We start from the raw sequence: 14,737 nt of genomic DNA on the forward strand, positions 1-14,737 counted from the left end.
ACATCAAAGCCCCTGTGATTCATCCTCGCCGCACCTCGTTCCATCTTCTCATTCTCTAGCACGCATTAGGACCACTGGACCATTAAACTATTCAGTTTAATACTGCAGCGCAAACAGTCTGAATCTTTAAACTTAGCTGATGCACAATGACTTTTACGAGTCAACAAACACTCATATATTATGGCCCATCATAATATATGCATGTGTTGCTGTATTATCTAGTTCAGGGGATCTTAACTGGTAGGTCACGAGAGTCTGGTGTGGAGTACAAAAGAGGATATTTAGAAGATTGTTGGTATCAATATAGCTTTGGGTCCCATTTGGATACTATGCTATTATCCAAATGGTTTTGGGCGTTTACAGAATCTGCAGTCAGGCAATCACTTCAGTTTGGAAAACATTACACCCCGTGGCCAGCTGGTTTGCTTCCTCTATGTTGCCGACTCAGCGATACCAATGGTTAGATGGAGAGAGATGGCACGGTGCAGGACAGGACCATTTCCCCAGCAGATGATAGCACAGTTCCTCTATCATAGGCTGCCAGCACACTTTAACCTGAGGTCAAATATTTAATTTTCAAGCAATGAACAGCTAAATGGTTATCATCTCATATATACATTTTCATTTTGAAAATATGAATTTTTTTTATTAAAAAAAAACATTTTTATTTTTAAAATGATCTTTGACTTTTTTCATGTAAAAGTTGATTGAAGCTCTTCTTCACTAATCATTTATGCCGAGTATATTTTGCCTTGGATTGTATTTGTTCCAAAACACTTTGCATACTCATTCAGACACATTAAGACTAGACCAACTTAGCAAAAATTCTATCATTATACTTCCCATAACAGTAAATATAGGCAAATAAAGCTGAAAATGTATACTGATCTCAAACTTGATATATAAGAATGATACGAATTGATCTCAGACAGCTATTTCATTTACACATGCTTGAGGAGGAGATGAAAAACACCTCAATATAAGAATGTCCGGAGACACATTAGAATTTCTTACTCAAGCACTCGGTTTAGCATGAATGCCCATGGAAATTATTTCTGTGCCTCGGCTATCACAACCTACTTAGCAGCAAGACAGTTTTACAAATGATCCAGCTGATGTTTATTTATTACCACAAAGCAAAATCTATTAACCTAGGCTTTACACTTTAGAAGGAGCCATGAATTGTGTCTGAAAAGAAGACCGCAAATAAAAGGAAAATTTTATAAGGTCATTTCATATTTTTTCCTCCCATTTTTGCATCTTGGTTGGCAATGGATTACCTCTTCGAACTGTGGAGAGTTTTGAGGTCTGCAAGTTAATGTTTACTTAATACTCTGTTATTGTAACAGAACAAAAGAAAAATGTTCATGTTATGTCTCCTTGCTGTATATGCATGTATATGCGTGTGCTGTCAATCAATAAAAAAATGAACTAATTACTCACATCATTTAAGTTTACATTTAAAACATTTAAAAACATTGAAGTTTTTAAATATACATTTATATTGTAATAATTTCACGTTTAAACTTCAAATTCATGTAGAAACAACATAAAGATAGATAGTATATTTTTAATATTTGTTAAATATTTTTCACTGATCACTGATACCAATATTACTGATGTCTCTAGGAAATTGTTCATTTTTTCCCTAATATTTAACAATTGGCTATAGCCATTCAAGATTACAGTATAATTAAGACCTATCAATAACATTTATTAGACTTTACGAAATAACAACTTCTAATTTAAGTGAACTTAAAACAATCTTCACATAAACCCATTATTTACCTGCACCCTTCAGCAAGTAGGAAATATACAGAAATTGAATAAAGTTATCAGACGTTATCACTAAATACTAAACTAAACATAGATGAATCCTTAAAGCTACAAAAGTTATTGATTTCCTTTTTTTATTTTGTTCTTTGATTAAGAGGCATCTCAGGAGCTGGGTTATTTGGTTATTTGGCTGCTACTACTTTAAGAGCTGCCGCTGCTGAACATAACGCGGATCTGACACACATGCTCTTAGTTTCATTCGTGCTTTAATATTAAATGATAGAGGTTACAGCGTGCACAGCTGCATTTGTGTGTGTAACTGAAGTCTGTGTGCTATGAGCACAGTATTACAGGACAGATAAATTTGTTTTTACTGACATATGGCCTGACAACATCTCATCTGACCGCAGTTCACTGTTGTTCTACTGAAGTTCCCTCATCATTTGTACCTTTCCTGTGCTCATTTGACTAGTGCCTGGCGCTGAAGTGAAGTAGGAGAGCGCGGCTAAGAAGTCTCCCATTTGATGTGGTCGTAAAGATGTTCTGCGTCTAAATAAATCCACTTCTTGTCATGAAAAAAAGAGACAGAGGTTGTGCGTGCAGCAGTTGTGAGTGGGGTGGCCAGCTCGAGCCCTTCTCCTGCGTTAAATATTTTGAAGACTGTTAAACTGGAAAAATCTATCACCTGAGTTAAAGTGCTAATTTTGACAGCACTAATATATATTTATACATGTACAGTATATATTAGAATACAGTATATATTTATTTGCTTTTAAAGGGGTCATCGGATGCCCATTTTCTGCAAGTTTATATATTTCTTTAGGGTCTTAATGAAAAGTCTATAATATACTTTGGTTGAAAATTCTCAATAGTAGTGTAAAAAAACATCCTTTTACCTTGTCAAAATCATCTCTGCGAATAATCAACTCATTTTATTGCATGGTCCTTCAAATGCAAATGAGCTCTGCTCGCCCCGCCCCTCTCTGCCGTGGGATGATGGGCTGCAGTGTTTACTTTAGCTGCATTTAGCTGCGTTTAGCAGCAAAGCTGTGGGTAAGGCTGCATCAGGAATGGTTCGCACGAACATAGATGCATATGTAGATCGGGATCGGCGCTTTCCTCCGATCTACCAGTCCTTCTACTTAGGCTGGTAGATCGGCGCTTTCCTTAAAAACGAAAGTAACGTTAACCTCTTCAGCGGCTCAGATGCCGGGAGTAAATGACCACTGCTATGTTCATTATTACATCCAGGACACCTCAATCGCTCAATCTGAGACATTCTTGTCTGCACCTGAGTCACACAACGGCGATCGGAATCGGACTGTTTCAGCTCGGTGAGGGCGGGTCTAAGGTAAGGCGCTCATATCAATCAACTATCGTGGGAGCGGCCTCTGTCAGTGTGTCGTCACACCGACAAGAAGCTGAGAATGACCTGATTTTAAAAAGGGGATATTACTTTTAAAGATTAAAAAAAATATCTTTATCATTTTAGGGTGGTTGTGTACACAAATTGCCAACACACATTAATTTTCAAACAACATTTTGCATCCGATGACCCCTTTAAAGATTACTTTTAAGAATTTCCTTTTTCAGGTTGATTTAAGCTAACGTCTGGGGACAATTTTGTCCCCAAATGACAGTATAGACAAGTAAACCCACACACACAATGGCTGACCTGCATGCAGCTTTCATGTACTCTGCCTCAGTACGTACACCATTATCTAACCACGTCAAGTGTGTGGGCTTGGGTTTGTCAAGCCACACGTTCTGCTTATCTTCAGAGATTGCACGCCGTGAACATTTTTCTGTGATGCCAGTGAGTCTGAGAGCATTTAGGGCACTCAAAGTCTACTAGGCTGGTAGATCCTTGCCCTGTATTTCTTTGGAAACAGAAGCATATAAATCGGTCAGTGAAAAAGCATCCTCCAGTGAGCAGATATGCAGATGAATCACGAGGGCTGAGGACCAATGCAGGCAAGAGCAGTGGGTAATTACAGATACATCTCTCCACAACACAGCAGGAGATCACTACCATTTAGGGCCACATCTGATGAAAGCAAATACTTAACCATAAAAAGAGAAGATGATGAAAGCTTTGTGCCACATAGTAAGCCTTGAAAGGTACGGTACTTCTAATATCTCACTAAACTAATCTTTAAATCAGTTTCTTTCAACTGATGGGTTGCAACTTGCAACCCAAAATTGGAACTGAGTCCTTGAATTGTTACCTTGAAAACAGGTTCATCAATTGCTCAGTCTGGTTGCGAACTTCAAAGAAGCACTTGCAGATGTAGACATAGTTCTAGATTTATATAACACGATTTTAGACTAGTTTACTCAAAAATGAAACTTCCTCATGCATTTCTTTCTTCTGTGCAACTCAAAATAAGATATTTTTAAACATGTGTGCTTCTTTGTGGTTCTTCAATATATTTTGTGTTTTGCAAAAGAACAAAAAGTCACATAGGTTTGGAACAACATGAGGGTTAGCAAATGAATTTTCATTTTGGGGTGAACTATCACTTTAACAGCTCTAACTCAGTCTAATTTAGGTAACAATCCACTAAAAAATTAGTTTTAAAAGAACAATCACTATCATCCATTCATCTACCTTAAAACTATACTAAAAAAATCACTTCCACTTTAAATGCACTATGAGATCATGTTTAAACTGGTAGGTTAAAACTCATGCAGTTGCTTTTATTAGAAAGCAATTCCAAATATAACAGTGTGGATCTACTTTGCACAATTAGACTTACAATACGGAACACCATCAGTGTCATAAATATAAAAAACAGGATACGCGTAGCAATTACACGCAACAAATAGTACCCGCTTGAACCCTCCATTACCTTTAATATTCATAAGCTGTAAAGGGAAGAGGAGAACAGAGGCAGACACAATTAGACCACAATGCTATATTAAGATCATCGGAGGCCACCAGATCTGAGCTGCTTTGTCATTATTTCATTCTTACGACATAATTTCCATGATATTTCTGCACCATATAATTCCAGAGAAAATACTTGCTGCAGGGTATTAAATTGTCCTCCACACAAATTAAACAGCCTCTCAGGATTTCACAGAACAGAATAGATTCTTTATAATAGATCTTTCTAAGTAATTTATTATTTATGGAAATCAGACTAATTTCTTTGGACCCTCCTGATTGGATACATATTGTGGTGTGAACACCTGCTGCCTAATAAACAGAGCTAAAATGGGTAATTCACCACTGACAAGATGGGCTTTAATCTAAACAAACTTTTCCTTTAACTATGTTAGAGCGCTTTATCAGTTAGTGGAGATAAAACAATAAATATAATTTAGTGGCTCTTTAATGTGTCGTTACAGATCGCTGTATTGCCTTAGATCAATTGATCGTTTTTTCTTCTTTACTAGTATGAAAAAACATGAATGAACATCAGAACACATTTTATTTCAACCACGGAAAGACGTCAATAAGCACATTTTATTTGTTTAAATCCAAAGAAGTTAATCTACTCTCCTGTCTGATTTGTTTGTCGGACAAAATGGCAGATTCAGCATTATGATTGGTTGGATTGCCTGTCAATCAAGCTGTTAGTGAAGGGTCAGTTATGACAAATGTTATAATTATGAATAAAAACAAAACAAACAAAGAAATGTATGGACATAACACAAGAGGTGTTGGTCTTGCATCCACACAATTACAATTTATTGTCAAGGTTTTTGGACTTCCTTCCTTTCCTTCCTCTCAGAACATCTTAGGTCTTACAAATAACACTAAGGTACACAGAAAATAAAAGGCCTCCCTTTAAACTCACAATTTTGAACTGCAAACTTACTTTTATGAAAAGTGCAAAAATGTGAGAGAGATGTTTACCCAAAAAATGTACACTCCAGTTTGTGCTCTTTCAAAACTCTGCTCTTCTGTAAAACCTAAAATATATTTTGAGAATTGTCTCAATGGGCTCCAGTGCCATTTGACTCCCAGCTATCTTCAAAATATCATCTTGTGTATCGCAAAAGAAAGAAATTCTTATGGATTTTGAACAACACAGTGTTCAAAACACAGTGGTAAGTAAACATCTTCTGTGGAACATAAAATATATTTTGAGATTTGTCTCAGTGGAAGTCAGTCGGCTCCGGTGTTGTTTGCTTCCCAGCATTATTCAAAATATCTTTTGTGTTAAAGGGTTAGTTCACCCAAAAATGAAATTTTTGTCATTTTTGTCAAAATGTTATAACGTGATTATAACGTGTCAGTTGTGTTTCTGTCTACACAGAGTCAGAAAGCTCTCAGATTTGTCAAAAATATCTTAATTTGTGTTTTGAGGATGAACAAAAGTCTTAAGGGTTTGGAACAACAGAAGGGTGAGTAACTTATGACAGAATTTAAATTTTTAGGTGAACTATCCCTTTAAGTAAGGTCATATGTGACCCTGGACCACAAAACTTAAGAAGCACTGGTATATTTGCAGCAATATCCAAAAATACATTGTATGGGTCAAAATTCTCGATTTTTCTTTTATGCCAAAATCATTGGGATGTTAAGTAAAGATCATGTTCCATGAAGATATTTTGTAAATTTCCTACCGTAAATATATCAAAACTTAATTTGTGATTAGTAATGTGCTTTGCTAAGAACGTCATTTGGACAACTTTAAAGGTGATTTTCTAAATATTTAGATTTTTTTGACCCTCAGATTCCATATTTTCAAATAGTTGTATCTCAAACAAATATTGTCCTATCCTAACAATCCATACATCAATGAAAACTTATTTATTGAAATAATGGACCCGTATGACTGTTTTTGTGGTCCAGGGTCACATATAGCCAAAAATTTTATAAGATCTTACCGATTCATTTTTTGCAGCTCTGGCTTTTTTCCACTTGTAACAAGGCTGCATCGCAAAGAGCAACAAGAACATCTCTCATTGTAAAGTGATTAAACTTGTGACCAGTTGAATAAGGAGACAGGCCTTGACATGGCTGTAACCAGTACAGACATCAGTGCTGAACATTATTGCTATTCCATGGGACTCGTTTATATCTAATCTAAAGATGCTAATTAAATGAGCCCTCCACTACAAGCAGAAACAAAGTGCCACTTTAAGCAAGCGTTTCTTCTGAGAGTAGCTGAGGCCACACTGAAAATCAAAAACAATGCATTCAAGCTAAGAGGAACTAAACCAGCAAGCAGTGTGGCATTATTAGCGACAGCTCAATGATACGGAATAACAGGCTACCACTACAGCTGACTGATGCTCTCCCTTGACTGCCTCTTCCACGATGCATCTGAGAAACACAGCGTGGTTCTGGAGAAAGACTGGAGGTGACAGGAAAACAAAACCTATAAACATGCACACACACAAAACATCCCCTCCCCCAAAACACTCGCTGGGACCAGTAGCACCATCTACGGGGCAAATTCCTCCAGCCATCCTTAGAGCATTTGTGTGAGCATGCATTCATTGAAAAGACTGTGAAGATGCACACATAGACTCTTACTCACCGCCTCTGAGTCTTCAAATCCATGCAGGTACAAATTGTCGTACATGGAGGTCTGATATTCCTAAGGGATCCCCTTAACGATCAAATGCAAATGTGGGATAAGGAAGCACCAGCGAGGGTATGTCTAACAGGGCTCGCTTACAATCCCCTTGCCCACAGAAAGACCACCGAAGGAGGAATGTCAAGCAGACGGCAGTCGCCCCTTTCGCTCCTGAAGCCAGCGTTTTGTATTAATGAGGATGAAGTGTGATCGATCACATCATAGAGAAGTGGGGCTCTCCCCAGAGGCTGCAGAGACCTGGCATTTTATCAAGCTTCCACAAACAGAGCAGGAAAACAGAGCCTTCTTCAATCAGAAGCTGATGACAAAGCAGCGAGGCCGTCTTCTGATTGGCTGAGAGGAGCTCCAGTAAGAAAGGACAAGTGCTCTCTTCTGTTGACTGTTAAAGGAGGAGGAGAAGGGGTCTGCAGGGTGATGACAGCATTCCACTCCTTGACCACTGGGTTTTCTGCAATTTTTTCCTCGCCATTTCTATTTTTGACCATCTTGGATCTCACCTCTTTTTTTCAGTGCTTCCTTTCATTTACGTTCACGTATGGACTCAACAATTCATTTCACAATTTATGCATTAGTTAGGCTAAAATTCGGCATTAAAATCAAACTAAGTCAACAGCTTGCATTTTTTAAAATGCCCTTTTAATTTAATGTACTTGAGAGAATTTTAGATTTCTTAAGATTAAAAAGAAACTGGCCACTTGGTTTATATTGTTAATCATTTCATAAATCATTTTATATTATTATTTATCATATTATTAGTCACAATTATAGTAAAAAGCTCAAACAGTAGAGCATGACAATAGCAACACCAAAGTCATGGATGGGTTCAATTTCCAGGGAAAGCTAGAACTGATAAAGCAAGTATTTTAAATGCAAAATTAGTGCTGTCAAATGATTAATCGCGATTAATCGCATCCAAAATAAAAGTTTTTGTTTACATAATATTTGTGTGTGTGCTGTGTATATGTATTATGTATATATGTGACCCTGGACCACAAAACCAGTCATAATGGTACATTTTTTAAAATTAATATTCACATATGGTTTGTTAGAACAGGACAATATTTGGCTGAGATACTAAGAGTTGCAAAAAAAAAAAAAAAAAAAATTGAGAAAATTGCCTTTAAAGTTGTCCAAATGAAGTGCTTAGCAATGCATATTACTAGTCAGAAATATGTTTTGATATATTTAAGGGAGAAAATTTACAAAATATCTTCATGGAACATGATCTTTACTTAATATCCTAATGATTTTTGGCATAAAAGAAAAATCCCGTACCCACAAAATGTATTTTTGGCTATTGCTACAAATATACCAGTGCTACTTAAGACTGGTTTTGTGCATAAAAGTGCATAAATATGAATTGATATTGTGTTTCATCTGTGAGAAAGTACTTGCTGTCCTAAACTAGTGACGACAATTGAGACATTAAGGAAAACGTATAAAATACCATAAAATTCCAAACACAAACCTCCACATTTGGTATTAACTAACTGATAATTTTGAATAAAACAAATGCATCCAGACAACACAACACAATACTAAATATGACACCCAACTCAAAGGTGCAAACAATTCCAACCATATTAATTAATCATGTTATAGTGCATAATGGGAAAATGATAAATGGAGCTAAACCGCAAACCATTTTTTTCTAATGTATGCCTCAGGCCTATTTGAGTTACGAAGCTAAACTGAGAGCATTACTGGTGTTCCTGAACTTTAAATTTGAAAAATTACAATGAAGTGAATGTTTACATAGCAGTAACATTCATGATGAAATGACGATATTGAACCAGACTGTTCTTTAGTATCAATACCTGTAGCAATGTTTTGTGGAATTACATCCCAATGAATGTGGAGAAGCTATAAAACCCTAACCCCATCTTGGAGTCTCTGGGACAAAAGCATATGCAGCTATAACAAAATGTACAGCTCTTGGTTAATGTATAACTTTTAGAAATTACAGTTCATCACTGCTTCAATAAAATACATCTCCCTGGACAAACATAATAAAATTAACCCAATATGAGACATATTTCCACAGAGACTTATGTATCATTAAACATGCAGTTTAGGTTTTTGAAGATTGTGTTGCATTTCTATCTCTGGCACTGGTTCATATTTCCCTTGATATCAATCCAACTACTAAAATAATAATAAAACCATGACCAATCAGGTCTTTTCAAGTAATTACATGGAAATGAACTGACAGCGTTGCTGTTAATTAATCACTCTTGCTCTCTGGAGTATAAAACTCTGGCACACATCGCCCCCTGTAGTTCACAACACACATCTACAACAGCTTTTCTACACAATAAAACAGTATTCTGAGCAAAAAATAATTAATCTGACAAAGCACACTCACCTCTTTCATCTGTTCTTACTACTTTAATCAAATAAACCCATGAAAAGGCCATAGACATCAAAAGAGAACAAGAGCAATTAATACGTTCCTCTGTTTCAGCTGGATCCACCAAAAAGCATATAATGCAATAATACAAAGTGTAATCTATTATTAGAAATAATAATATATTGAGATAATGAATATTGTTAAATATTTACATCCACAAATAAATAATCATATTATTATAGATTATGTTTTACTAGCATTTCACTTTACATGAAATTTCCTATCAGATCTCTACCGATATTTTCAAATTTAATTTAACAAACATCTTTTATTCCTATTTGATTTTTGGGGAATCAGCTATTGGAGTCAAAGAGCAGATAAAACAAAACAAAACAAATGCCTGTTATTACATAAAAGTGTAGCGTACTGTTTAATATCCTAACCCTGTAATAAATTTAATTTTCTTTTAATGCTTAACTGTCATTTGAACAGCTGTGAAATAATTCTACAAAAATCCCACATACTTTGTTGTGATTGTTGATTATGCGCCTTGTTTCCTAATTCCACTATTTAATCTAGTCAGGAAAATCTCTAAAATCTGATATGTCAACATCTGATCATCAAATCAACAGTCATGCTAATCTTGCCCACTGCTCTTGAGCTTTTTTGGGGCCTATGGTCAATAAACACAGCAGGGAGGCAAAGAAATAAATGAATTACTAAAGAGTGTAGCCATGTGACCTATACCAGCAAGATTAATAATTTATACAAGCTCTCAATGATCAGGAATTTTAAATGCGTTATTATGGATAACTATAAAAACAGCAACAACTTCCAACGGCTAGGGTTAACAAGTCCCCCTACATTAAAATAGCATAGTTTCAGTTGTAAATCAAGGCACGTTCTAGTAAGATTTTATATACATAACTACCTTCAGTCTTGTCTTTAACCTTGATCTCAGCAGGTTTTAACCACCCCTGGATTTTCGCCTCATTTGAGCAGATCTCTAAGACACATACAGGTTTAGAAGCAAGCCGCTTCCTCTCAGCACCACCCTATGGTCTATAATAATCTTTCATATACATCTAGAAATGCATAGATTCATAAAAACACAAATTGTACAAAATGTCTACCATCTAAATCTGGGATTCTCATTAATTATTCTTGGGAGGCTCGAGTGAGGAAGAATTTAATCTGAACCTAGTTATGATCACATTTAAATGATATACATGCAAACTTAATAAAGTAGGGTGTCCTCAATGAAGGGTCTTGGCTGTGAAACCACCTCTATGGCCAGAAATAGAGTGTCCTGGAAGTCAGTCAAAAAGCTGAATTCCCAAGGTTCTTTGGGGACCTAGATTCTAGAATCCTGTTCAGACAGACTGCAGCATGAGCTGCATGCATAAGGTGATTGAATATACCAATAAGTTATAACTATTTCTCCATTGCTGCATTAATAAAATCACAACAAATAGCAGTTCATTACATAAAAATTTGGAAAATTACGCTACCAGTCAAACGTTTTTGAAGAGTAAAATGTTATTGTTTTTTAAATAAGTTTATTACACGGCTCTTTGGAATGCTTGATTCTGATTGGTCAGTTGAGACATTTGCAGGTTCGTTCTTTTCAAATAATCACCGCTCCAAAGTAATAACGCATAGTAGTACTACTTGTATGTTTAAAATCCCTCCGTGCCAACAAAGATTACCGTTTGGCGCCATCTTGTGACAAACACTGGACAACCACAATTAACAATGGAAAATTTCGACATTAATCTATTTAAATTGTCTTACTAACGTACATAGTTTGAAGGTTAGTCACGTGGTACTATATCGTTTCGCGGAAGGATAAAAATGTTAATTTAAAACAAATATGCCAATAAAAGGTTTCAAATTCATATTCATGTCCAGTTTTCTTCCTTATGTGGCAAGTAGCCGTGTAATAAGCGGGATAATGTACAGGCAGCCGGTAGTTATCGCAAAAATAAGCCCCTTCAATAAGCTTATTTCTGCGATAACTACCGGCTGCCTGTACATTATCCCTTACATATTCTGCTCACTCACTGCATTTATTTGATATACCTGTAAAATACAGCAAAAACAGTAATATTGTGAAACATTTTGACTATTTGCTTTCTAGTTTATTGTATTATATTATATTTGTTATGTTTTAAAATGCCAGTGAGCAAAGCTACATTTTCAGCATAATTACTCCAGTCTTCAGTGTCACATGATCCTTCAGAAATCATTCTAATATGCTGATCAGTATTTAAAACAGTTTTTTTTTTTCAGGATTCTTCGATGAATAGAAAGATCCAAGAAACCGCATTTAACTGAAATAAAAATCTTTTATAACATTATACATGGTACCATTCAAAAGCTTGGAGTCAGTATACATTTACTTTTTGGAGGGGAAAAGAAATGATAGAAATGAATACTTTTATCTAGCAAGGGTGCTTTAAATTGATCAAAAGTGATTTTAAAGACATTTATAATGTTACAAAAGATATCTATTTCAGATAAATGCTGTTATTCTGAACTTTCTATTCATTAAAGAAACCTAAAACAAATTCTACTCAGCTGTTTTCAACATATTAATAAATGTTTTTTGAGCAGCAAATCAGAATATTAGAATGATTTCTGAAGATTCACGGGACTGGAGTAATGATGCAAAACAATTTAGGTTCGAAATCACAGAAATAAATGACATTTTAAAATATATTCAAATAGAAAACAGTTATTTTAAATAGTAAAAATATTTCAAAATTGTACCTATTTTGCTGTACTTTGGATCAAATAAATTCAGAGTTGTTGAGCAGAAGAGACTTCTCTAAATAACATGACAAATCTTACTGTCCAAAAACTTTTGACCTGGTAGTGGATAAGAAATTATAGAGATGACAAAAGGATTGTGATTGATAGTAAAAACATATTTGCAATGTAAAAAAATAAGTTGGCAGTTGTTCGATTGGTTAAGTTACCCTACTATATACAGTAAAATATATATATTTTTTGTAAATTAACTGCACAATTGTGTAAAAAACATATATTTTATGGTAAAATATTGTTACATTTATATAATTATACGTAATAATTCATAAAGAAAGAGGCATTAGCTGTGTAAATTATTTTATTTGTTTAGATTTTTTTAAATCTGCCATCTCATAGTGCTTGTAACGTCACTGTTTCTGCAGTCAAATCTAAAAAACAATTACAGTAAATGCTGTTTGCTCACAGTATAGGAATGAAGGCTTAATTCTGTCCACATTATGATTTAATACACAAGGCTTTTGCCTTACAGCAGCACAAACTCTGCAGGGAATACTGTACAGTCCTCGTGTGAACAAGGGTATATTCAGGGACAGCTAGAAAAATGCCACATTGCAGGCATCAAGGTCATTGGTTTCCCCTGGGATACTTTCTTCTTCTGTGCAAACTCATATAGCTAGATGCATCTGACAACAGGGATTACATCATATCATTACATCATATACAGTATTTCATACTGTATGTGCTAAAAAAATTATTTAAAGGCTTGATTTCAAAACTCCAAAATCTCAATTTTATTGAGAAGTTATGAAGAACCATGCCAGCTCTATTCAGCTAAATGTCAAACAAGTTCAGTTGGAAAGGTAGCCATGAGCAATTCATATTCATTTGATGACAGCAAGGAATCGTCTGTTGCTTGGAAACCAAATGACCTGTTCAAAAAGCTGCACAAGTGTATAATTCTTTGAAAATCACATCGAATATATATGTACTGTATAGACAGGCAGACAGAGACAGAGAGAACTGTACAACTTGTACAAAGTACATTTCTAAAGGATTGTAGTATATTATTGAAACTTGTTTCCGGCATACCAAAAAAGGTAAATGCGACTTTTTATCTCACAACTCTGACTTTTTTCTTTGCAGCTCTGAGTTTAAAGGAATAGTTCACCCAAAAATGAAAGTTCTGTTATTAATTACTCACCCTCATGTCATTTCAAACATATAAGACCTTCATTCATCTTTGGAACACAAATTAAGAAGAAATCATTGAATAAAATCATTGTTTTTGTTATCTTTGCACACAAAAAGTATTCACATAGCTGCATAAAATTACGGTTGAAGCACTAGTCACATGGACTATTTTAATGATGTCCTTACTACCTTTCTGTGCCTTGAGCGTGGTGGTACCCTTGCTGTCTATGAAGGGTCAGAGAGCTCTCGGATTTCATCAAAAATATCTTAATTTGTGTTCTGAAGATGAATAAAGGTCCTACGGGTTTGGAATGACATGAGGCTGAGTAATTGTTGACAACTATCCCTTTAAGTCTCACAATTCTGACCTTTTTCCATGCAATTTTGAAAAAAGAACTGATGTTAATTTGCAGTTCTGAGAAAACCAAATTGAAAGATTTAAACTCACATTTGCAAGATAAAAGCAGAATTGTGAGATAAAAGTCTCAGTTACAGATCTGTGAGACATAAACTCGGGAAAGGTACACTGTAAAAAGTTTGCTGTAAATTTTACAGTAACTTACTGGCAGCTGGATGCCAGTAAGTTACTGTAAAAATGTTTACAGTATTAATACTGTAAGTGCATTTACAGTACTAAAAGGTCTTTACTGTAATTTCATTTACAGTATTTTTACTGTAATTTCATTTACAGTATTTTTACTGTAATTTCATTTACATTATTTTTACTGTAATTTCATTTACAGTGTTTTTACTGTATCTTCAATTACAGTATTTTTACTGTATTTTCAATTACAGTATCAGTACTATAGAGTTTATTTTCATTTATTTTAAACATTTTTTACCTGTAAAAACAATCCAATTAACCTACAGCACTGTAATTCAAGATTTTTACCACCCCAACCCCATAAAAATCACAATAACTCATAAGCATTAGTTCTGATAATATTCTTTTTAATTGTTGAACATTTTCTTTTTAAAAGTACAGAGACTTTGTATCATGGCAAACATACACATACTGAAAAGCAAAAATAAGTAAGTACACTACCAGTCATAAGTTTTTGAACACTAAGATTTTTTTAAAGAATTCTCT

The 14,737-nt window shown here is 34.9% G+C and overlaps 1 protein-coding gene across 1 annotated transcript in view; it reads right to left on the minus strand.

Moving 5' to 3' along the window:
- cacnb4a (calcium channel, voltage-dependent, beta 4a subunit) overlaps window positions 1–14,737 on the minus strand; it is a 44,559-nt gene that overhangs the window by 23,436 nt on the left and 6,386 nt on the right. The gene's annotated exons all lie outside the window — the stretch shown is intronic.

This window comes from Garra rufa, chromosome 8, assembly GCF_049309525.1.
Source record: "Garra rufa chromosome 8, GarRuf1.0, whole genome shotgun sequence".
NCBI classification, from domain to species: Eukaryota; Metazoa; Chordata; class Actinopteri; order Cypriniformes; family Cyprinidae; genus Garra; species Garra rufa.